General features: G+C 43.1%; 1 protein-coding gene across 3 annotated transcripts in view; it reads left to right on the forward strand.

Moving 5' to 3' along the window:
• The window catches only part of CMKLR1 (chemerin chemokine-like receptor 1), a 61,642-nt gene that overhangs the window by 12,307 nt on the left and 24,941 nt on the right, over window positions 1-24,394 (forward strand). The window contains exon 1 of one of the 3 annotated variants that reach the window (XM_074295950.1): window positions 7,720-8,087. The exons of the other annotated variants lie outside the window; for them this stretch is intronic. The gene's annotated coding sequence lies outside the window, so the exon portion shown is untranslated. Of the gene's footprint in view, window positions 1-7,719; window positions 8,088-24,394 lie in introns of those variants that run through there. 3 annotated transcript variants of the gene reach the window in all.

Raw genomic sequence — 24,394 nt, forward strand, 5'->3', positions numbered from 1 at the left:
CATCTCTGATATTCTCCATCCTTAAGGGTTCTCAATCTCTGACATTCTCTCTATGTACTAAGCTCCCCCACCTCTGATATTCTACATTCTTAAGGGTTCTCAATCTTTGACATTCTCTCTATGTTCTAGGGTCCCCCACCTCTGATATTCTCCATCCTTAAGGGTTTTCAATCTCTGACATTCTCTCTATGTTCTAGAGTCCCACACCTCTGATATTCTCCATCCTTAAGGGTTCTAAATCTCTGACATTCTTCTAACCTCTGATCTTTTATGTTCCAGGCTCTCCCATCTCTGATATTCTTCATCCTTAAGGGTTCTCAATCTCTGACATTCTCTTTATGTACTAGGCTCCCCCACCTCTGATATTCTCCATCCTTAAGGGTTCTAAATCTCTGACATTCTCCTAACCTCTGATCTTTTATGTTCCAGGCTCTCCCATCTCTGATATTCTCCATCCTTAAGGATTCTCAATCTCTGACATTCTCTTTGTTAAGGTTCCTCCCACCTCTGACATTCCATATTCTAAGTCTCTCAGGGACATTCTATACCTTAGTTCTCTCCTGATTTTTTTGTTCTGTGAATCGCCATCTAGGATTCTTGCTTGTTCCCAGCCTATTTCCCCAAGAAAGCTGAGAGAATTTGCAGAAGCTTGGATAGCACCTAGGTGCACGGACGCATGGGTTCTGTCTGTACCATCTTATTTGTGATGGCTTTTCATCCCTTCTTGGCAGACTTCAGGGTCCATGCCCAGGGTGTGCAGGAAACTGTAGACTTGCCTAGCAAGAGGAAAATTAACTGGAACACTCTGATCCAACCACAGGTAGAGGATGGGGAGATGGGGCCAACTCACTGCAGCTGAACCCATGGGAAGTCTGGGATTCCTGAGAATGGGCACTCTGTTCCTGGCTGGGGCTGGAAGCTGCCCGCTTGTTTGTGGCTGAGTTTTTGATTGGGTGTATGACTAAAACTGAGTTTCCTTTCCTGGGGGAAGAACCCCTTCTTTCTCTGAATAGCTTCTGTTCTCAGCCTGACAGGCTCCAGGGGAGAACGGTTCTAGAGGAATTCTCCAATGGTTGCTTTTCAGGAGGGCGCATGGAGAGAGCCGGGGATTTCCCCTGGACTGTGTTCTGTAGGGAAGGGAATGCAGAACTTGATGTAGAGAAGGTAGGGATTAGAATCCTTCCTCTCTCCCTTACTAGCAGGGGGACTCCCTTCTCTCCCCCAGTCCCTTCCTATAAAATAAGGTGATTGGACAAGATGGTCTCCAAAATCTGTTCCTGCAACTCTAGCTCTAGAATTCTAGGTGCCCCTTTTTTCTCTGGCACTGACTATCATAAGATACAGCTTCTTCTTAGCGGAGAGACCTGCGGCAAACTATTTAACTTCTCTGGGCCTCTGTTTCCTTCTCTGTCCACTAGAGACAAATTAAATAACCACCAAGTTCTATTCTAGGTCTATAATTAAGTAGGGAAGAATGGGGGAGGTGGTTTTTAAAATCATCTTAATAATAGCTAACATTCTTCTAGTGCTTTAAAGGTTTGCAAAGAGCTTTACAAATATGATCTCATAACAACCTGGTGGGTAAGTGTTGTTGTTATCCCCATTTAACATATAGAGAAACTGAGGCAGACAGTGGGTAAGTGACTTATCCAGGGCTACACAAAAAGTGTCTGAGACTGGATTTGAACTCAGTTATTCTTAACTTCACATCTGGCATTTTAAGCACTGTACCAGCCCACTGCTTCCATGTCAGCTTTATCACTCATGAGTATCCCTCTTCTGTCTTGCTCTTCTTTTTACAAATTGCCTTGTGGGGAAGTTAAAATTCATATGAATTTTGTATCTGTTCTTCACTATGCCACTTATTGGTCTGTAATAAATATTGAGTAATTGAGTCTCAAAGATCTGACATTCCCTGTTCTCAGGCCCCTCCCAGCCCCAACATCCTCTATTCTAAGATTTTCCCAACTCTGACATCCCCTGTTCTAAGACCTTCCCAACTCTGACATCCCCTGTTCTAAGACCTTCCCAACTCTGACATCCCCTGTTCTAAGACCTTCCCAACTCTGACATCCCCTGTTCTAAGACCTTCCCAGCCCTGACATCCCCTGTTCTAAGGCCCCTCCCAGCTCTGACATCCCCTGTTCTAAGACCTTCCCAGCCCTGACATCCCCTGTTCTAAGGCCCCTCCCAGCTCTAAATCCTCTGTTGTAAGCCCCCTCCTAGTTCTGACATCCCCTGTTCTAAGCCCCCTCCCAGCTCTGACATCCCCTGTTCTAAGGCCCCTCCCAGCTCTGACATCCCCTGTTGTAAGCCCCCTCCTAGTTCTGACATCCCCTGTTCTAAGCCCCCTCCCAGCTCTGTCATCCCCTGTTGCAAGATAACTTCCAGTTCTGAACTCTATGATCTTGACAGCTCATAGAGAAGCAAAGTTTACAAAGTACTTTTCTTCCAAACTACTCTCCTTCCAAAATTCTGGTCCTCTGGACAAAGCCCAAGTTGCCCCGCTCTAGTTACTCTGCTATCTCCAACCTGAGCTCCACCAAGGGTCCGTAAACATTTTGGGCAACAAAATGACCTCTTTGTTTTTAGCAATCTCCATCTGAAGTAGAGCATTTCCTTCAATTATTTTTAAAAAATGCCAGAGGGCCCCCTTATACAACAAAGGTTAAGAACTCCTCCACTCTGGAGCAGGCTGTCTAGCTTGCTTTGGGAAGGGCAGGAGAAAGGGCTTTGGGGAGCCTGTTTGCCTTGGTTAGCAACAGAAAACAATGACCTCAGCCCTTGGGTGAACTGGCAGAAGTTCAGCTATTAGGTGTGTGTTTAAACTGAAGGCTACTAGCCCAGGGATGGGAAAATTCCAACCCCAGTCTGTCCCTCCTAGCTCTGGAGGCCAAGGTTCCTGAAGAAATCTTCTGTTGACCTTTCCTTTAAAAGAGTTCCCCTCCCCAATAATCTCTCTCCCTTAATTCAGGGTCACCTACTGAGATTGATGTAGTAAAACAAAACAAAACAAAACAAAACAATGGCCCGTGTTTCTGTGGGAAACATTTTTATAATTTTTATAATGCTTTAATGTTTACAATGGTTGCAACCCTATAAGGGAGTGTCATCCTTGTTATCAGTTGTTTTTAGTCATGACCTATTCTTTGTGACCCCATTTGGGGTTTTTGTGGCAAAGATATTGGCGTGGTTTGCCATTTCCTTCTTCAGTCCATTTTTACAGATGAGGAAACTGAGGAAACAAGTTAAATGATTTGGATTCATGAAGATGAATCTTCCTGATTCCAAGCTCGATACTCTATCCACCGGGGAGTGGGGGTAATAAAAATAGGATTGTATATTCAATAACGGTCAGAAGCAGGATTTGAACTGTGGTTCAAAGAGGCTGTGTCTGGGCTTGACTCTGGCACAAACCAATCCACTTTTCCCTCCTTTGCATTCATGCTCTGTTTCAATGAACCCAACGCCCATATGCACGATTTTCCGAGCGTGAGGAGATCTCACCTCCTCTCCCCAAATTCCCTTGTACTTGTTTTTAATATTCATATTCAGATCTCCTTTGGTAAGGGTGTGTAAAATAAATGTAATATGGGTTGATATACAAATTACATTATCTACATAGAAAATATTCTCTATATAATAATATTGGGGGCCTCGGTTTTTTGTACACAGACTCAGTGGGGGCCTGAGGAGCCTCAGGCACCTCTTCTCAGGATAAAATTTATTTAATTACAGGAGACGCTAAATTTCACTTTGAGGTGAATAAAAGTAAGGATGTAATTTTTTATAAATTCACACAATCCCCAAACTCTCTCCAAGGGCCCCTTTTGCATTTTATGGATCCCAGGCTAAAAAATCCTGATCTTTGCCTCTATTATACTTCTACTTATATTGTATCTTTGAACTTAATACAGTTACATGGGACTTTCCAGTTAGTCGGGTGCTTTACACACACTCTCTCATCTGAGCCTCACAGCAACCTGAGGAAACAGGTACTATTGCTATTACTATTAATATTCCCATTTTACAGATGTGAAAACTGAGGCACAGAGATCAGTAAAAGGCCCTTGGAGAGAGGGCCCTTTTTGGATTTTTATGGATCCCAGGCTAAAAAATACTGATCTCTGCCTCTATTCTCATGCTTCTACTTATATTGTATCTTTGAACTTAATACAGTTCCGTGGGGCTTTCCAATTTGTCGGGTGTTTTACACACACTCTCTCATCTGATCCTCACAGCAAACTGAGGAGACAGGTGTTACTGCTATTACTATTAATATTCCCATTTTACAAATGTGGAAACTGAGGCACAGAGATCAGTAAAAGGTCCTTGGAGAGAGGGCCCTTTTGGTTTTTGATGGATCCCAAGCTAAAAAATCCTGATCTTTGCCTCTATTCTACTTCTACTTATATTGTATCTTTGAACTTAATACAGTTACGTGGGGCTTTTCAGTTTGTCGGGTGCTTTACACACACTCTCTCATCTGATCCTCACAGCAAACTGAGGAGACAGGTGTTACTGCTATTACTATTAATATTCCCATTTTACAGATGTGGAAACTGAGGCACAGAGATCAGTAAAGGGACTTGCTTAGAGACAAATATCTATTAAGTGCCTGAAATGAGATTTGAACCCAAGACTTCCTTCCAAGTTCAGCACTCAGCTACCTAGCTGACTGATATTCATACTTAATCTAACTCATACCTATATTTATATTATCATCTCCATCTCTATGTCTATATCTGTGTCTGTGTCCGTGTATTGTATGCATACACGTGTCTGTCTGCCAGTCCACTTTCATCTATTTCAAGGCTGTCTCTAGCCCTGACTTCCGACAAAAGATAAGCCTTTGGAAGGCAGAACTGTGTCCCTTTTGTGCCTCCAGCATTTAATACAGTGCCTGATATACAGTAAGTGTTTAATAAATGCTCATCGATTGAATGATTGCCTCTACCCCTCCATAACTTTCAAGCTGCCACCATGCTCCCAAGTGGGGAGGGCTGAAAGATGGATCAAGGAAGTCCAGCAGGAACTGGAGAAACGCCTCCTACCTCTCCCAGAGCATTCCTCCCATTGTCCATCAGTCTTCTCAGCATCTACTTGATGTCTGGGAGCTGCTGACGTCTCTTGATCTTTAAATGCTCTTTGAGGCTCAGCAATGAGAAAAATTAACCATGTAAGGAAACCTGACGTAGGGGCCTTGAGTGTCACCCAGAAAGGGGTTAGGAAGGGTGGTTATCCTTTCTATCAGCAAAGTGTGAAACCTCAGTGGCCACTGGCCCTGCCCTGCCCCCCAAATCCTGGAGGTCAGAAGGCTGTGTGTGTGTGTGTCTTTATCTCTCTCTGTCTCTCTCTCTCTCTCTCTCTCTCTCTCTCTCTCTCTCTCTCTCTCTCTCTCTCTGTCTCTTTCTGTCTCTCTCTCTCTCTCTCTCTCTGTGTTGGGGGGGATATCTGTAGACAGATGTTGGTGACCCACCGCCCTGGAACCAACGGACCGCCCAGTTCATCACTGGCCCGGCCCACTCATTGTGACTCTGCTTCCTGGAAATGCCATAAAACAGACAAGTGCCCCAAACAGGAAGCAAAGGTGGCTTCCTCCCAATCCCCACCCCCTTCGTGTTCTGGGGACCCCTCTCTGGGAAGAGGCAGGAAGTAGCAGATGGGAGTGGTGGCTATTGGTTACTCCTGTTTACCTCTCTGGACTTCAGTTTGACAGCCTCTAAATGGAAGAATGGAAGGTGGGAAGGGGAGAAGGGCGATGACCCAGAAAAAACTTTCATGTCTCTCCAATGTTCAGAGGAAATTCGGTGGAAAGGGCAGGAGTTTTCCAGTCAGAGGAACTTGGGCTCAAAACTCGTCTCCGACATGAAAGAAACCTGTGTGAGCGAAGTCAGCTCCTGTCCCAGAGCCTCTTCCTGCTCTATAAATGACGGAGTTAGACTGAGTGCCTCCGAGGTCCCTCCCTGTGAGTCCTGGATTTCTCAGGCCCCTGTTCCAAGACCCTTCCTAGGCTTGACATCCCTTGTTGTACAGCCTCCTCCTGACTCTGATGTACCCTATTCTTAGGCTCTCCCCAGCCCGGACATTCACTGTTTTAAGACCTCTCCCAGCTCTGCCATTCCCTATTCTAAAGCCTCTCCTAACCCAGATATTCCTTGTGCTAGAGGTCCCAGTGCTGACATCCCCTGATATATCCCATGTTCTAAGACCTTCTCAGCTCTGACATTTTGAAACTCATAAGACTCTAAACTGGAAGAGACCTGAGAAGTAATTTAATCTAAATCCCTAATTTTCCAGAGGAGGAAACTGAGACCCAGAAAGAACTTTAAACTTTGTAAAGAGCTTTTCAAACATGATCTCATTTGATCCTGACAACAAACTTGGGAGGTAGGCGCTATTGTTATCACCCCCATTTTACAGATAAGGACACTGAGGCATGAAGCAGTCAGCTGACTTGCTAGGGGAAAGGGTCATACAGCTAAGCAGATCTCTGAGGTCAGATTCATACTCAGGTCCTCCTGATCCTTGCTGCCAAAGTTCATGCTCGAGGCAAATCCTGGATTTGAAACCAGATCCTTTGACTCTCTATATGGCCCTCATCTTTTAAAACTATATCATGTTGGTGGATGACCCTGGGCAAGTCACTTAACCCCAATTGCCTCAGCAAAAAAAAAATCCCCAAACTATACATGTTGTCCCTTATTGTATCTAAGTGAGCATGATCTGTGACATCCTATAAATCTAAGGTCCTTCCAATGTTCAATATTCTATGGGTTCATATTCTTCTCTCTTAAATTTTTAATTTAATTTTTTTCAATGAACAGAAATCTATTTTATCTTCTCACCGCTGCCTAATTTAGGGAAAAGAAAAACCCTAAGATCTTTATAATAAATGTATATAGATTTTTATAATAAATGTATATAGATTTTTATAATAAATGTATATAGATTTTTATAATAAATATATATAGATTTTTATAATAAATGTATATAGATTTTTATAATAAATGTATATAGATAAGCAAAAAGAATCCACACATTGGTGAAATTTTTTTTTTAAAGTTTCAATTTGTCCTGAGTCCCTCTCCTCTTTGTCAGAGATAGACCAGCATGCTTCATGGTGGACATGGGTGATTGTAAAATCGACTGGAATTCTTTCAAAGTCGATTGTCTTCACAACACTGTTGTTATTGTGGAAATTGTTCTCATTCCGCTCACTTCATCTGAATCAGTTCATACAAATCTTCTTCGACTTCTCCAAAGCTGTCTCTTCATTTCTTGCAGTATTTTATTACATCTGTATATATCTTTGGCTGTTTCTCGATCGATGAGTCCTCCCTCGGTTTCTATTTTGTTGTTCCCACCAAAAAGAGCTAACCCCCACTAATTTCCTACAATCCTTTTCTTCTTTCTTTGTGGAATAGGAGAGGTATTTATTGCTATGGAGGTTCTAAAGTATTCCTGGTTTAATTGTTTTGTGGGCAGAGTTCCAAATTACTTTCCAGAATAACTGGTTCAGTTCACAGTTCCGCCAATAGTGCATTAATGCCTTTTTTTCTAAGACTCTAGGCTCAGTGTGTTCCCCTCTCGCAGTCCCTCTGCATAGGATTCTCTTTCATAGCTCCTAGAGTGACCTAGTTCAGACTGGTAGCAATAAAGTGGTAATGGGAGGCGGGGGAGGGGGGGAGAGACTGTCCCAGGTGAAGGAATTGGTAACAGCACTCACTGTGTAACCTGGGGATGCTGATGTGGTGGGAAGGACAGTTGGGGTTTTTCCTCCCAGACTCCCATTTGAGAACAGGGTGGGATTTTTCCCTCTGTCTGGGGAGCTGGCAGCAGGTCAGCCCCTGTGCATCAGCTGCCTGGTTCTTGGCCAGGGAATTCCAGAGGCGAGGGAACCAATGGGGCTGATGCACAATCCTCCATCTCTCCGGCTAGCAGCTGGAGCCAGCCAGGGCTCCGTTCTCTCCCAAGACTCAATAGCCCGTAAGCTTGCTGCTCTCTTCTCTCAGCCCTCCTCCCCCAGAGGTGGAGATCTAGACCAGAGCCTTTCCGGGGAAGTTTTGTTCTGACTGGAACTGGAGGTGAGTGAGTCCGTCTTGTGGTGTGAGCATGGGAGGTGCTTGGATCCAGGCTGTTTTAGCCCGGGGACAGATGTTGCAGATGTGAGCCGGTCACCTGTTGATTCTATGAAGACTGGGGTGGGGGGTAGGGAGACTTGGAGGATGTTAAGAACCCAGTTTTATGCTAATCAGAAATGGTAGGAATGGTACCTGGGTTCCAGCTGTAAATATGGCATGGACAGTGAAACTCTGTAGTGAATGACCAGGATGATGGAGGGAAAGCTATGTTTTATAAAGTTCTGTGAACACACTTCTGGTTGAAAGAGGTAGGGATGATTACTGTCTTCCTGGAGGGGTTATGGGTGTGTGTGTGTGTGTGTGTGTGTGTGTGTGTGTGTGTGTGTGTGTGTGTGTGTGTAGAACAAGCATTTCTCTTACAGTTAGAAAGCTTACATTGGACTCCCTGCTCTGATGCTCAGTAGCTGTAAAGCGCGGCTCTTAGCCTCCCAGAGCCTCATTTCTTCATCTGTTAAATGGGGATAAAGAATAACACAAAACTGCCTCATTTCTTTATCTGTCAAATGGGGGTAAATAACAATACAAAAACTGCCTCATTTCTTTATCTGTCAAATGGGGGTAAATAATAAAAACTGCCTCATTTCTTTATCTGTCAAATGGGGGTAAATAATAATACAAAACTGCCTCATTTCTTTATCTGTCAAATGGGGGTAAATAATAACACAAAAATTGCCTCATTTCTTTATCTGTCAAATGGGGGTAAATAATAATACAAAACTGCCTCATTTCTTTATCTGTCAAATGGGGGTAAATAATAAAAACTGCCTCATTTCTTTATCTGTCAAATGGGGGTAAATAATAAAAACTGCCTCATTTCTTTATCTGTCAAATGGGGGTAAATAATAATACAAAACTGCCTCATTTCTTTATCTGTCAAATGGGGGTAAATAATTAAAAACTGCCTCATTTCTTTATCTGTCAAATGGGGGTAAATAATAATACAAAACTGCCTCATTTCTTTATCTGTTAAATGGGAGTAAATAATAATCTCCAAAACTGCCTCTTTTCTTCATCTGTCAAATAATATTAAAGCTACCTACTTTTAAGTGTGTTCACATTTTTAATTTAATTTTTAAGCGAACAAAAATAGCTTTTCTCTGGCTCTCCCACTTCCTCTCCCCCTCACCACTGGAAAAAAAGGGAAAAATAAAACCTTTGTAATAAATAGGAATAGTCTCAACAATAACAATAAATTCCTGCATTAACCACATCCAAAAAACATATGTCTCATTCTGTTGGTCAAGCTACCTGACTTTTGAAGTGCTGAGAGCTCTGTATAAATGGGAGGTATTAGAATTACGGAGATTATTATTACCTGAACAGCTGCCACATGGAGGAGGGATTAGACTTGGTCTATTTGGTTCCAGAGGAACAGTGTGGGGGAAAATTTCAGGGAGGCAGATCTTTCAATAGGAAAAAAAACCATCTTAATATCAGAGCTCTACATGAGATTTGGGGAAATATGTATAGAAGAATTGCACATGTTTAAGATATATTTAACATATAACTTGCTGTCTCGGGGAAGGGAGGGAAAAATTTAGAATGCAAGATTTTGTAAGGGTGGATGTTGAATATGAATGGAATTATTTTGAAAATAAAAAGCTTTAATTAAAAAATAATCAGAGCCGTATAGAATAGACTAACTCATGGGAACACGGTCATTGGAAGCATTCAGAGAGAGGCCGAACAACCTCAGTATGAGGGAAGGACTTGTTAGGGGGAATCTGTGATTTTGGGAATTGATGATCTCACAAGGGAGTGATCTTCCTGTCACTAGAAGGGTTCGGGCGGCATCCAGATAGTTCCTTGCCAGGGATGATGTACTAGAGGAGTCTACCATTGCTAGAATGTTGGACTACCTGACTTACTTGTCTGTCCCTCTAATGCCAAGATTCTCTCTGGGTCTCAGTTTCCACATCTGTTCGATGGACAAGGTCCCAGGTCTGTTTATACAAAGGTCTATTGAGAAGAAAGGTATGATGGTGGACTTGAAGGACTTGATTTGAAACAGGAGAATGATAGAGGGAGGATTTAAGTACCACATTGCTGCTGATGTTGGGTTTCGTCTGACTCTTCGTGACAAAGATACTGGCGGGGTTCACCATTTCCCTTTCTAGCTCATTTGACAGATGAGGAAACTGAGGCAAACAGGGAGAAATGACTTGACCAAGATCACCCAGCCAGTAAGTCAATGGACAAGGTCCTAGGTCTGTTTATACAAAGATATATTGAGAAGAAAGGTATGATGGTGGACTTGAAGGACTTGATTTGAAACAGGAGAATGATAGAGGGAGGATTTAAGTACCACGTCGCTGCTGATGTTGGGTTTCGTCTGACTCTTCGTGACCCCATTTAGGGTTTTCTTGACAAAGGTACTGGCGAGGTTCACCATTTCCTTTTCCAGCTCATTTGACAGATGAGGAAACTGAGGCAAAGGGGGAAATGACTTGTCCAAGATCACCCAGTCAGTAAGTGTCTGAAGCTAGATTTGAACTCATGAAGATAAATCTTCATGACTCCGATCCCAATGCGCTGGGCACGATGGTGCTATCTCGTTACTTCCATAAGCACCAACTGATGCTCATTGGGTAGTAACAGGAATGATATTTAGATTCTAGTTCTAGATGTGCTTCTGATAATGAACTCAGGGGAACCCCCTAACTTCTGCAACAGCTGGGTGGCGTGTAGAGGAGGGTGAGCAGACCACCGCCAAGTTACTCACATTCTCTGAGTCTCAATTTTCTCATCTATAAAATGGGTATAACAAAGCACACGGTACTAACCTCACAGAGCCGTTGTCAGCAAAGCAGTAGCAAAACCTTAGAGCTTCCATTAAGTGCCAACTATTATCACTCCCACAGAAACCAGATCTGGCCTTAAGCTCTTCGGATCGTATTTGTCGATTTGAAAAATACATGTTTAATCCCTCCCAGCTGCATGGTGATATTTCACTTTTTGCTTCTAGAGTCAGTACATGAGGGATTAGTGATCATTTTGAAAAGTGGTTAAGTCATGAGGTAAGGAGAGGAAATGAAGGGCTGCTGCCAGTGAAAGATACAACTGGGGAGGGGTGCCTGGCTGTCCCAGAGCCAGGAGGCCAAACAGACTCAAAGAATCATCTGGTAACCCTCCTTTCCCAGGTGAGAAAATTGAGATTAAATGACTTATCCAGGGTCACACAGCTAGTGGGTAGTGGAGGAAGGACTTGAACTCAGATCTGCCTGAATCCAAGCCCAGTATTGTAGGATCTACATAACTATTGGTCTAGAAGGGCTGAGATCAAGTGGTGTGAGTTAGGGTGTGGCTAGGGAGGATGAGGAGGGAAGATGAGGCAGGGGAAAGGAGGCTGGGCCCCTGGGGGAGAGATAAAAGGAGCCAGATTTGAATTTCTTCCTTTTGTAGTGGTTTTTCAAGGGGCCCCAAAGTCTAAGGTGGGGAGACCTGTGGGTAACGGGAGGGAAAAGGAGAGGATGGAACAAAGATTTCTGTGGCTGGCTGAGGACCCGGGACTGGTGCTCTCCCATTGGGAGAGTCAGCGGCCAGATCAGCCACTTCGGGGCCTGGCAATCTGGGGTGCTGTCCTGGCTTTACTAATTGTCAAGGTGACCTTGGGTAAGTGATTTCCTCCTTGCCCCTTTGTTTTCTTGTCTCAGAAGTGAGGAGATTGAAGCAGAATTTCTCTTAAAGGCCCTTCTCACTGGGACATTTTGTGGCTCGGATCCGAGAAAAATAGAGAAGGACTGCTGTGTTTGTGTTGGCTGATGGGGTGCTTGGGTCAGTCTTAACTTCAGGTCTCTCTTGGCCTGGGGAGGCTGCCCCTCCCTGCTCTCAGCTTCCTGGCTGGGTGTGACCCCTGCCCAGGTTATGGGGACATTGCCCCTAATTTCCTTAAGGTAGGAGATTTAACTCATGCGTCTACAGGGGACGGGCAAGGACCATTTCATCCAGGTTGGCCAAGGAGATGGCTGGGGGGGGGGCAGACATTGAGCAGCGGGGCTCAGCCAGCCCTGCTTAAATTCCTCTCTGTCTCTTGTCTGTCTATTTCTGTTTCTCTGTGTCTCTCTGTCTTTCTCATGTCTCTGTTTCTGTCTCCTTTCTCCTCTCTCTTTCTCTCTCTCTCTGTTTTTTGTGTCTCCCTGTGTGTCTCTGTCTCTTTTTTCTCTGTCTCTGTCTCAGTTTCTCTCCTTTCTGTTTTTTTTTGTCTCTTTCTGCCTGAATCTCTTTGTCTATCTCTGTCTGTTTCTGTCTCTCTCTCTTTCTGTCTCTGCCTGTTTCTCTCCTTTCTTCTCTTTCTTCCTCTGTTTTTTTTCTGTATGTCTCCCTGTGTCTGTCTCTCTTCTTTCTCTATCTCTGTCCCTTTCTGTCTCCATCTCCATTTGTCTCTCCTTCTTCTGCTCCTCCTCTCTGTTTTTTCTTTTTCTCTGCCTGTCTCTGTATCTCTTTATGTCTCTATCTTTGTCTCTCCCTTTCTCCTGCCTCCCTCCTTCTCTCTCTTTTTCCTTATCTTTCCCCTCTCCCAGCTCTCACTTTTGCCCCTTCATCTGTCTTTCATGTCTCTCTTTGCCCCCCCTCCCTTTCTTTTCTCTAGGCCCCGATCAGCCCATCTGGGGGCTCACAGGCCCCTCTAAAATTGCACACTTGGCACCGCCTGGTGCCTGGAAAGTTCAGACTTTTGTCCGTCCCACCTCCTCTTCCCCCAAGCTGATTTGAACTTTACTTGTCATGGCCAGGGTTCCCAGAACTCAGCCGAGCTGTCTCTAGACATGTGGGCTGTTGAAAGTGGCGGGAGGCAGAGGACAGACAGCTGGCTGTCTTTGCCAGGATCCAGTCACCAGAGCCATCAGGCCTTTCTGATGTGGCCCCAATGCTCAGGTACCCACAGGGTATGAGGCTGATCCAAAGTCAACACCCTTCTCTGATGTCATCCCTGCTCCCATTTTTGTCCCCTCCTGCCCAGCCTTTCCCTCTCTTCCCGAGGCTGAGCTGTCTGAGCTCCGGCCTTCCCCTCCACCTCCTTGGCATTCATCTCACACGCCCACAGAGGCAGAGCCTCTGGGAGCCAGGGCCAGGCTGGGTCCGTGCACTAAGGGCGGTAGTGGTTTAATTAGCTAATGAGAGGCTCCTCTGGTATTTACTGAGGAGGAAGCGACCACTTCCGCTGCTGGCTGGCTGATGACACCAAAAGAGCGAGAGGCTTTGAGAGGCTGGTACGGGGCAGAGGCTGGCCCCAGCCCCAAAGCAAGACTCCTGCAGAAGGAGGCTGGGGGCTCCTCAGCCATCTCTCTCCCTCTCCCCGCCTTTAATCTCCATCCGGGCACCTCTGACCAGGGCCAAGAGCTGCCCTCGGCCAAGTTCCTGCCAAGATTGCGGGATCCCATGACATGGAGCAGGAGGGGACCTTGGAGCGCCATCTTGTTCTCTGGGTCCTTCTTTGACTTAGTGATCATATCAGGGCTCATGGCTCCAATCACCATCTCTCTGCAGAAGCCTCCCAGATCTATTGACAGAGTTCTGGCCTTTCTCCAGAGCTCCTGTCCCCCATCAGCAACTGTCCAGTGGGTGTCTACAATGGATGCTGGCAACTCCCATGTCCAAAAGAAAACTCCCTGTCTTTCCCTCCAAACCCAACCTCTTCTCAGCTTCCCTATTTCAATTATCCAACCAGTCACCCGAGGTTCACACTCTTAAAGCCATCCTAGGTCACCCAGCAGATAGAGCGCTGGCCCTGGAGCCAGGAAACCTTGAGTTCAAGTCCGGCCTCAGATATTTAGTAGTTCTATTTAATAGTCAGTAAACCATTTCATCCCAGTTTGCCTCAGTTTCCTTATCTGAAAAATGAAGATAATGTTTGCACTTACCTTTTGGGATTGTTGTGATGATAAAATGAGATCATATTTGTAAAGTGCTATTAGAGAGAGATCTTTTAAGTTTAGATCTTCGAGGCCATCGAATCCAACTTCCTCATTTGTAAGATAAGGAAACTGAGGCACAGAGACCCCCCACAGTTAAACAATTAGTAAGTATCTGAGATGAGATTTGAGTTATAAAGATTGTTATTATAGCTATAAATAAATGACACATGTGATATATAGAGGTTAGCTATTAACCTGATATGTAAAGGATAGTTATTATTATGGCTTATTATAACATATTATTATATAAAATTATAATAATGATATCATATATATCAGGCAGTGAGCTAAGTGCTTTACAAATAATACATATATGTGCGTGTTGTTTTCCCTGATTTAATGTTAATTCTTTGAGGGTGGAGGATATTTCACTTATGTCTTCATATGCCTAAAAAAAAAAAAAAGCTTATTGATGGATTTAGCTATAAATTTATTATGGATATTTTTTCATATTTAATATAATCACATTAAATTATATTATAACATATTTATATTTTATGACTTATTATAGGAAAGCTTATTGATTGATTTAACCAAAATTTTATTATAGATATTATTACATATTTAATATTATCATATTAAATTATATTATAACATATTTATATTTTATGACTATTATTATAGGAAAGCTTATTGATTGATTTATCTATAAATTTATTATGATATTTTTTCATATTTAATATAATCACATTAAATTATATTTTATGAGGAATATTATTTTTTTTCTTAAGTTTTTTTTTCTTAATTTTTATACTGATAACATTTTCTTTGACAGTACATATGCATAGGTAAATTTTTTTTTTAACAACATTATCCCTTGTACTCCCTTCTGTTCTGAGTTTTTCCCCTCCTTTCCTCCACCCCCTCCCCTAGATAGCAGGCATTCCCATACATATTAAATATCTTATTGAATATCCTAGGTACAATATATATGTGCAGAACTGAATTGTTGTTGTTGCAAAAGAAGGATTGTATTCGGAAGGTAAAAATAATCTGGGAAGAAAAACAAAACAAAACAAAAAAAACCCAATGCTATGAGGAATATTATTATAAATTTGTAGTGGAATCCAATTCTTTCCATAAGCAAGGAAAAAAAGGTCAAGAAAGGAGAAATTCAAGAAAAGAGTCCCAGTGAGAGTTGATAGTAAATTTGGACAGGACTCAGGAAGGCTTTGGAGTCTCCCTTCCTGGAGATTTGAAAGGAAAGGCTACCTCTGTAAATCAGCATCATTTCCTCTTTGGCCTAAGGCAGAAAGAAGATTTATCTTCCTAAATCCCTTTCAGACTAAGGACAAGAACCTTTTGGAAACACAGAAGTTTCCAACTTGTGAGTACCTGTCCCTTAGGAAACTAAGGGCCATCAAATTACTGTGTGGATTGCCTAGAGAGGCTGGGGGATTATTTTCCTTGGGTCTCTTCCAAAAGAGCCAGGAAGCTACTTCTCGGGAACGTATGGGCACAGCCCTGCCTGGGAGGGGAAGAAGGATGGATAGGAAGGTTCTCTCAGTCCCATAATTCCAGGGAAGGCAATGGGGCCACCAAGATGGCAGAATGGGAAAAGGCGTCAACTTGACCTGGATTTTTTTATTGTAGTTCTTACTGGTTGTGTGACCTTGGGTGAGACAGTTAACCTCTAGAAAATGGGAATAATAATTTCTGCCTTGGTTAAAGGCTATGCTGAGTATGTAAATTAAAGTGCTAGACTAAATCATACTAGACTAGATCATGATCCTTTTTGAGAATGAAGGATAGGCAATGACAACATATCACAATAATAATGATAATTTCACCTCGGTTTTCTCTTTTGGAAAATGGGGATAATGATAGCCTATGTTTCCTGGGGTTCTCTGTGATGATAAAATGAAATACTGTCTATGAAATGCTTTGTAACACGAGATGTTACAATATTAACATGAGATGTTACAGTGTTAACATGAGGCATAATAATATAGTTATTATGCTAAATATTATTTATTTTTCTATTTAATTTATCCCCATCGTCTTACCCTCTGACTCATTAATTGCAAGACCCTGAAATCTCTCAATCTCAGTTTCCTGAAATATAAAATGAAAGAGTTGGGCTCTAAATCCGGGATCCTATTTGGTGTTAACTGTACTATATAGTGATCTGTTGTTCATCCTTTGTTCTCCAAGAGGAACAATGACATGGAGATGTCTTAGATTTGTACATGAATTGGGTTTAAGGGAGGCTGGTGCCTTATCTCCAGTGATAAGGAAGAAAACAACATGGCATAGTTATCCTAGACTTGCTCTGGATTCCAGTCTTGATTTATTTACCTGTGTCATCCTGGGCAAGTCACCTTAACTCTCTATACCTTAGACACCTCCCTTGGACCCTTATCTCTCTGACCAAGACTTGTTAAGGCATCTCAGTTGTCTTCACTGCCTCAATGAGAGGTAGAATCTTATAGGGGAGAGGGCTCTGATGATGCTGAGTTCAAATCCCACCACAGATACTTGTGAAGTGTTTAACTGTGGGATCTCTGTCTTCCTGACTCCAGACCCAGTGCTCTATTCATGGTGCCCCTTAGCTATTTCATACATTCTTGCTGATTTCTTGAATGGCCAAGTCCTAGATTATTTTTGGAGGTTGGGGAGCCTCCCCCCTCCCCAGGCTTAAGAATCCAACAGACCTTTGCAATGTTTTTCTTTTAGGGTCACAAGAGTCTTTTCCAATCCATTGGGAGGAAGCCTCAGCTCTGTATTGGGCTTCCTCTCCCTCCAGGACAGCTGGGGTACAGCCCTGGGGCTGCTCTTGGGACAATCAGACCCTGGCTTCCAGCCCCTTTCTGGAGCAGAGCTGTTCCAGAACATCCATCTGTTTCCAGATGGGATGGCCTTGATATTTCCGGGGGTGATTGGGTGGGAGGGTGAGTGCACCCTGTCCCCGTGCCGTCAGGCCTTCTGCCAGACATGTGGCCAGCATCCGAAAGAACACTTGAGGGGGGGGGGGAGGAGGGGACGACCCTCACCAGAGAAGCAGACAACCCATAGGGGAGATAGCACAGCCCTATTAATGGTGAGAGCAGGCAAGGTCAGGGCTGGATCGGAAAGCTAGGATGTCTCTTCTGACAGCTTTGGCCCTGGGGGAAAGCTGGCTTTCTGCTGGAGGTTTTGTCTCAGCCCTTCCAGGATTCCTGGAGCCTGAGAGCAGGAAAAATCTCAATTCCGCTGCTTATTATCCGTGAGAATACGGGCAAGTCACCTAGCCTTTTGGGTCTTAAAGCAGACAACATTATCCTCTCAGCACTAACTATAGAATTTATAAGCTAATGCCTGCCCTCTGCTGATTTTCTCCAATTTGTTCTTCCTCTGGCTTGTCGCTACCTAATTGTTTACTTGTTGTCTCTCCTATCGAAGGACGGACTTCTTAAAATCAAAGACTGTGTTTTTCCCTATTTTTGGAATTTTTATCCTTTACAACAGGGCTTGGCACTTAGGAGGTGCTTAATAAAGACTTGTTGACTTGACTCTTCCTATCCATTACAATGTGACAAAAGTATTTAGCCTAATGCTTGATATATAGTAGGCACTTAGTAAATCTTGTTCCCTTTGAAAGTTCTTGTTCAATCAATCTTGTTTTCCATGACTTCCATCTGGGTATCTTTTGGAGTCAATACTCTATATATTTTAGAAATGAGGCCTTTATCAGAACCTTTGACTATAAAAATATTTTCCCAGTTTATTGCTTCCCTTCTAATCTTGTCTGCATTAGTTTTGTTTGTACAAAAACTTTTCAATTTGATATAATCAAATTTTCATCTGGGTATCTTTTGGCAGAGATACTAGAGGGCATTGCCACTTCCTTCTCCAGGTCATTTTATGGATGAGAAAACTGAGGCAAACAGAGTGAAGTGACTTGTCCAGAGTCACACATCTAGTAAATGTTTGAACTTGGAAAGACGAGTCTTCTTGATCGCACCAGCCAACTGCCTTTTTTGGAAGTAGAATCTGTCTTGCTTTTATTTGAATCCCCAGTCCTTAGAACAGGGCCTGGAACATAGTAGGTGCTTAATAAATACTTGTTGACTTGACTTGTCCTATCCATTACAATGTGACAAAAGTATTTAACCTAATGTTTGGTACATAGTAGGCACTTAGTAAATGCTTATTTCCTTCCCGTCTTTGAAAGTACTAGTTCAATCATGTCCAACTCTTCATGACTTCCATCTGGATATCTCTTGGCAGAGATACTAGAGTGATGTGCCATTTCCTTCTCCAGCTCATTTTATGGATGAGTAAACTGAGGCAGATAGAGTGAAGTGACTTGACCAGGGTCACACAGCTAGTAAGTGTCTGAGCTTAGATTTGAACTTGGAAAGATGAGTCTTCTTGACCACACCAGCCAACTGACTTTTTTGGAAGCAGAATCTGTGTTTTGCTTTTTATTGGAACTCCCAGTCCTTAGAACAGGGCCTGGCACACAGTAGGTACCTAATAAATAGTGATTGACGTGTCATATTTATCAAGCCTTTAGCATAAACCTGGCACAGAGTAAGCACTTTAAAAATGCTTCTTCTCTTCCCCTTTTTGAAAACAAAGACTTTCTTTTGCCTTTCTTTGTATCTTCAGTTCTCAGCATAATAACACACACATAGTAAGCCTTTTGATGTTTGTCAATCAACCGACTTCATGGCCAATTTATTTTAATTCAATTAAAAATAATTATCAATACTTGCCATTTAGGGGAGGGGGAGGAGGAAAGGGGAGAATTGGAACACAAGGTTTTGCAAGGGTGAATGTGGAAACATTATCTCCATGCATATGTTTTGAAAATAAAAAGCTTTAAATAATAATTATTAAGTGTCTGCAATATTCCATCTGCGTGTAGTGAAAAGCAGACCAGTTTAAACCTGGGATTAAGTCCTGGCTTTCGTACCTATTGGAGGCAGCGACCTTAAGCAACCTACTTCGCCTGTCAGTTGTCAAGAGCAAAGATTGTCGGTTAGGGAGAAGTGCTGATTTGCAGATACGCATCAGAGGAAGGGGAAATTGTGTGTGTGTGTGTGTGTGTGTGTGTGTGTGTGTGTGTGTGTGTGTGTGTGTGTTTGAATGGGGGGGATGTACAGATATGACGTGTCTCCTCTGATTTGGTCAGATCACATCTGAGATGTGTGTTCAGCTCTGAGCCCCAGAGACAAACAGAGGGCCTGATGGGAAGCACAAGCTAATGGGGAGAGGGCTTGCAGCATGTTCTGTGAGGATGGAATCAAGGGACTGGGGAGCTTCATCTTGGAAAAGCTCAGGCAGATGAGATCATTTTCTTCATGTAAAGAAATGTTCTGTAGAGCTAGCTTTTTAAACTATGGATCACAACCCCATATAGGGTTCCGTGACGGTGGGGGGGTCATGAAATTATGATTTATTATCATAAATCAGGGGTTCTCATACTACGGCCCATGGGCCAGATGCAGCCTGCTGAGGACGTTTATGCGGCCCGCCGGGTTATGGCAAATGGGCTGAGGGCCGGAGACAGAGCGTGAGCTTTTGATTTTACTATAATCTGGCCTCCAACAGTCTGAGGGACAGTGAACTGGCCCCCTATTTAAAAAGTGTGAGGACCACTGTAAAATGTTTGATGTGCATCCTTATTTTATATACCTGGGTTGGGAATGAGGAAGACTCATCTTCTTGAGTTCAAATGTGACCTTAGACCTTACTAACTGTGTTAGAAAACAAGGATTATAATAGGAACTACTTCTCACAGAACCGTTGTATCAGATGGACAGCTACATGTGCAGTGGTTAGAATACTGGACTTGGAATCAGGAAGGCTCATCTTCTTGAGTTCAAATCTGGCCTTAGACCTTACTAGCTGTGTTGCCTCAGTTTCCTCATCTGTAAAAGAGCTAGAGAAGGAAATAGCAAAGCACTCCGATATCTTTGCCAAGAAAATTCCAAATGGGGTCATGAAAAATCAGACAAAACAGAATATTTTTGCCAAGAACATAGTCATGAAGAAATCAGAGAGCATTGCCCCAAGTCTCCAGATATTGGGTAACAAACTAAAATTTCAATCAGTCCTCAGACACTTAACACTTCCTAGCTGTGTGACCCTGGGCAAGTCACTTAACCCCAGCCTCAGGAAAAAAAATAAAAATTAAAAAAAAATTCAATCAGTCAATAAACAAGACTTTATCTGATACAACAATCCTGTGACAGGTAGTTGAGATTATAATCCCTGTTTTCTAGATGAGGAGACTGAGACAGACAAGGTTAAATAACTAGTCCAAGGTCACACAGCTAGTAAGGTCTGAGGCTGGATTTGAACTGATCAAGATAAGTCTTCCTCATTCCAAACCTGGCATTCTGCCCACTGTCCTAGTAGGGAAGTTGGATGATGACCATTCAGAGCAGTGGTCCTCACACTTTTTAAATAGGGGGCCAGTTCACTGTCCCTCAGACTGTTGGAGGGCCGGACTATAGTAAAAACAAAAGCTCACACTCTGTCTCCGCCCCTCAGCCCATTTGCCATAACCTGGCCAGCCGCATAAATGTCCTCAGTGGGCCACATCTGGCCCGCAGGCCGTAGTTTGAGAACCCCTGATCTAGGGTAAAATCTCATGTACTGCATGCATGCCATTGGGCAAGTCACAAAATAATAATAAGGTTTTTTTTTTTTTTTTTAACATTTTGAAAGTATTTTAATAATATCTTCTCACTTTATCTTTACAACAATCCTGGGAGGTAGCTATGGTCATCTCTACTTTACATGTGAGGAAACTGAGGTAGAAAGCAGTTAAATGCTTGCCCAGGGTCGTACAGCCAGTTAAGTGTTTTCCATTAGACTGGCACCCAGGTCTTTGCCGAATTCGGGTTCATCTTTACCTAACAATCTCTGTGGGCTCCAGTCTCCTCATCTGTAAAATGAAGGGGATGTCCTAGATGACCCCTGAAGTTTTTTTCAGCTTGAAATCTGTGAACTCAAGAGTCTTGAGGAATAGAGTCTCCATCCTTTGATGAACTTTGCCTTCCCAATGCATGTACCACAATACTTCCCGCTTCTTCTGCCTAGTCTGAAGGTGGTTGCCATGGGGACTGCCTCCCAGCTCAGGAGTGAAAGTCATCACTGTATTGATTGGCTGGGCTGCCCCAACTCTGACAAGAGGTTTGAGCCCCAGGTGTCCGGTGCCTTCTGAGAACTGAGACCCCTAGAACTGTTCAGGGCATCCTTGAGAGATAAGCCATTTTCCTTCCTGTGAGACTGGGGAGAAGATCATCTGGGATCCCTCCCAAGCATCCCCAACCTCCATGATTTTCCTTAAAGAGTCTCTGGTTGCCATGGAAAACCATGATTTTCTTTTTAAAAGAAAACTGCAAATGTGGGTCAAGGTACAAAGACCGAGAGACTCATTCAGAATCTCAAAGTCTGAACGTCCCCGAAGAGACTCCTTGCTGGCATTGCTGCTGTCCCATTTCTGAGCCGAGATCCTCTCCTGCCATCAGGAAGGCAGGAGAACTGATGGAATTCTGGGATGCGACAATGATCTTAAAGGCTCAGACAATTGGAAGTGAGCAGCCCTAGCTAATGGTCTGGGGGTTCTTGGGGATTTAATGGCTTCTTGGGGGTTCTAGAGACCGCCCGTTACTTCAACATCAGGATTATGTCCACCCTGAAAGGATATCACCTCCGGCTTTCTCAATGCTTGAGTCATCCACTGTGGAAGAAAGGCTTGACCCAGCCCTGCCTCTCCCTCCAACGCTTTGCTTTTCCTAATCCTTTGGAAGGGGCGCCGCCAAACCAGATTCCTTTCAGCCAAATGTTGAGCAAGTTTCCACTCTGTTCTTCATTCTTAATTACATTAACGAGATCATCCAGGACTCCTTGGCAGGAAGTCTCCAGAATCAAGATGGTCCTGGGGAGAGTGGATTCTGTCATGTGGCCAGAGCTATCTTTAAGGCTCTGGATATCTTTGAGGGGAAGAGAGATCATAGAATCTCAATGGGCTTTTATGAATTTTCTAAAAGGGAGGAAAATGGCCAGGAGTGGGATGGGCAGGGGCTGAAATGGCCTCCTCTAACTGACCGAGTGTTCCAAGACATCTGTCCGTGTTTCCGATGAGTTCCAGAGCTGCATTATCCAGTGCTGAGATCCGGTCGGCTGATTTGTGTCTCCAATATGTGTTAAGTCCAGCACTGACAGGAGTGGTGTATGTGGGCAAATTCTCCAAATTTCACACCCCTTCCTGGTTTTCATTGAAGGGAAGAGCTGATTCTCAAAGGTTAAGAACAGAGATCTAGAGCTGGAAGGGACTGGAGAGAACATCAAATCCAACCTGTTATTTTATAGAAAAGGGAAACCAAGATATAGAAAACTTCTTAAGATCTGGAAGCTAGAAAGGGCTGAAGAAGTCATTAATTCCAATCTGTTATTTTGCTAAAAGGGGAAACTGAGACTTAGAAAACTTCCTAAGACCTGGACTATTCTGAAGTTAGAAAGGTCTGGCGAGATCATTAAGTTCAATCTGTTATTTTGCTGAAAGGGGAAACTGAGACTTAGAAAACTTGCTAGGATCTAACTTCTAGAACTAAAAGACAATCTAGTCCACCACTCTCATTATACAGATGGGAAAATTGAGGTCGAGCAAGATTAGATGATTTTCCCAGTGCATTCTATGTGATTTTCCCACTAATAAATGGCAAAGTTGATATTTAAACAGAGGTCCTCTCATTCTAAATCTAAGTGTGATCTTGGGTAAATCACTTCCATTCTCTGAAAGAGTCTCCTCTGTAAGATGAGGAAATTAGTTAAAGATCATATTTATTTTTTGAGCAGAAGGGACTTCAGAAGTCATCTAATTTAAGTCCCTTATTTTTCAAATGAGGAAACGGAGGTCTAAGGAGGTCATTTGATCTTTCCAAAGTCACATAGATAATATTGCCAGAGCTGGGATTTGAACCCAGGGCCATTTTCCATTATACTACCTTACCTCATGCCACTGAAAACTAGCCTGCTTTTTCCTCCCTTCCCTTCCTGTGTCCCCAATTAGCCCAGATGTTTTTGGTTGTTGTTCAATTGTTCCAGTCACGTCTGACTCTTCATGACCCAATTTGCTGTTTTCTGGGCAAAAATACTGGTGTGGTTTGCCATTTTCTTCTCCAACTCAACTGACAGATGATGATACTAAGGTAAGCAGGGTTAAGTGACTTGCCCAGGATCATATAACTAGTTATGTGTCTGAGGCCAGATTTGAACTCATGAAGATGAGTTTTCTTGACTCTACTCCATGCACTATTGTGCCACCTAGTGATCCAGATGTTAGAAGTGTAAGAGATCAGTCATAGAGAATTACATTTTGATTTGGAAAGGGATTCTGGGGGTTTGACTAGAGATCTTTTAATCAAATTCCTTCATTTTCTAGATGAGGCAATCAAGTCTAGAAAGTCTTTCATCATATTCTGATCCCAGATTCCTCTGGAGAGAACTAGTTAGTTTTAAAGAAATGCTTCAGCAGAGTTTGATCCAGCTTTGGGGGAGCACTTTGTGAGGGTGGGAAGTAATGGAGGTCTGGAGTAGGGATTCAGCAAAGTGAGAATAAGCCACACTTTTACTTCTCCAGTTGACATTCTAGAAGACTGCATCTTGCAATCAATGCATCAGTAAACATTTATTAAGTGCCTACTATATGCCGGGCACAATTAATTATAATGAAATGCTTTAGTAGAGAGTTTGAGACAGCTTTTGGGGAGCATTTTGTGAGGGTGAGGCAGTAATGGAGGTCTGGAGTGGGGATTCAACAGAGTGAGAAGAAGCCACACTTTTACTTCTCCAGTTGACATTCTAGAAGACTGCATCCTGCAATCAACCCATCAGTAAACATTTATTAAGTACCTACTGTATGCCAGGCACAATTAATTATAAAGATATGTTTCAGCAGAGTTTGATCCAGCTTTTGGGGAGCACTTTGCCAGAGTGGAAAGTAATGGAGGTCGAGAGTGGGGATTTAACAGAGTGGGAAGAAGCTACACTTCTACTTCTCCAGCTGACCTTTTAGAAGATTGCATCCTGCAATCAACTAATCAGTAAACATTTATTAAGTGCCTACTGTATGCCAGACACTGTACTATATGCTGGGGATAATAAAAAGAGGCAAAACACATTCAACAAATATATACAGAGCTGGTCATTTAAAAGGCTGAGCATCAAGTCTGACGTTAGAAAGATCTGACTTCAAATGTAGCCTCAGATCCCTCCTATCTGTGTGTCCCTGGACAAGTCACTTAGTCTTGTTTGCCTCAGTTTCCTTGTCTGTAAAATGAGCTGGTGAAGGAAATGACCAGCCTTTCAGGTACCTTTGCCAAGAAAATCTGAAGGGAC

This window comes from Sminthopsis crassicaudata, chromosome 1, assembly GCF_048593235.1.
Source record: "Sminthopsis crassicaudata isolate SCR6 chromosome 1, ASM4859323v1, whole genome shotgun sequence".
NCBI lineage: Eukaryota > Metazoa > Chordata > Mammalia > Dasyuromorphia > Dasyuridae > Sminthopsis > Sminthopsis crassicaudata.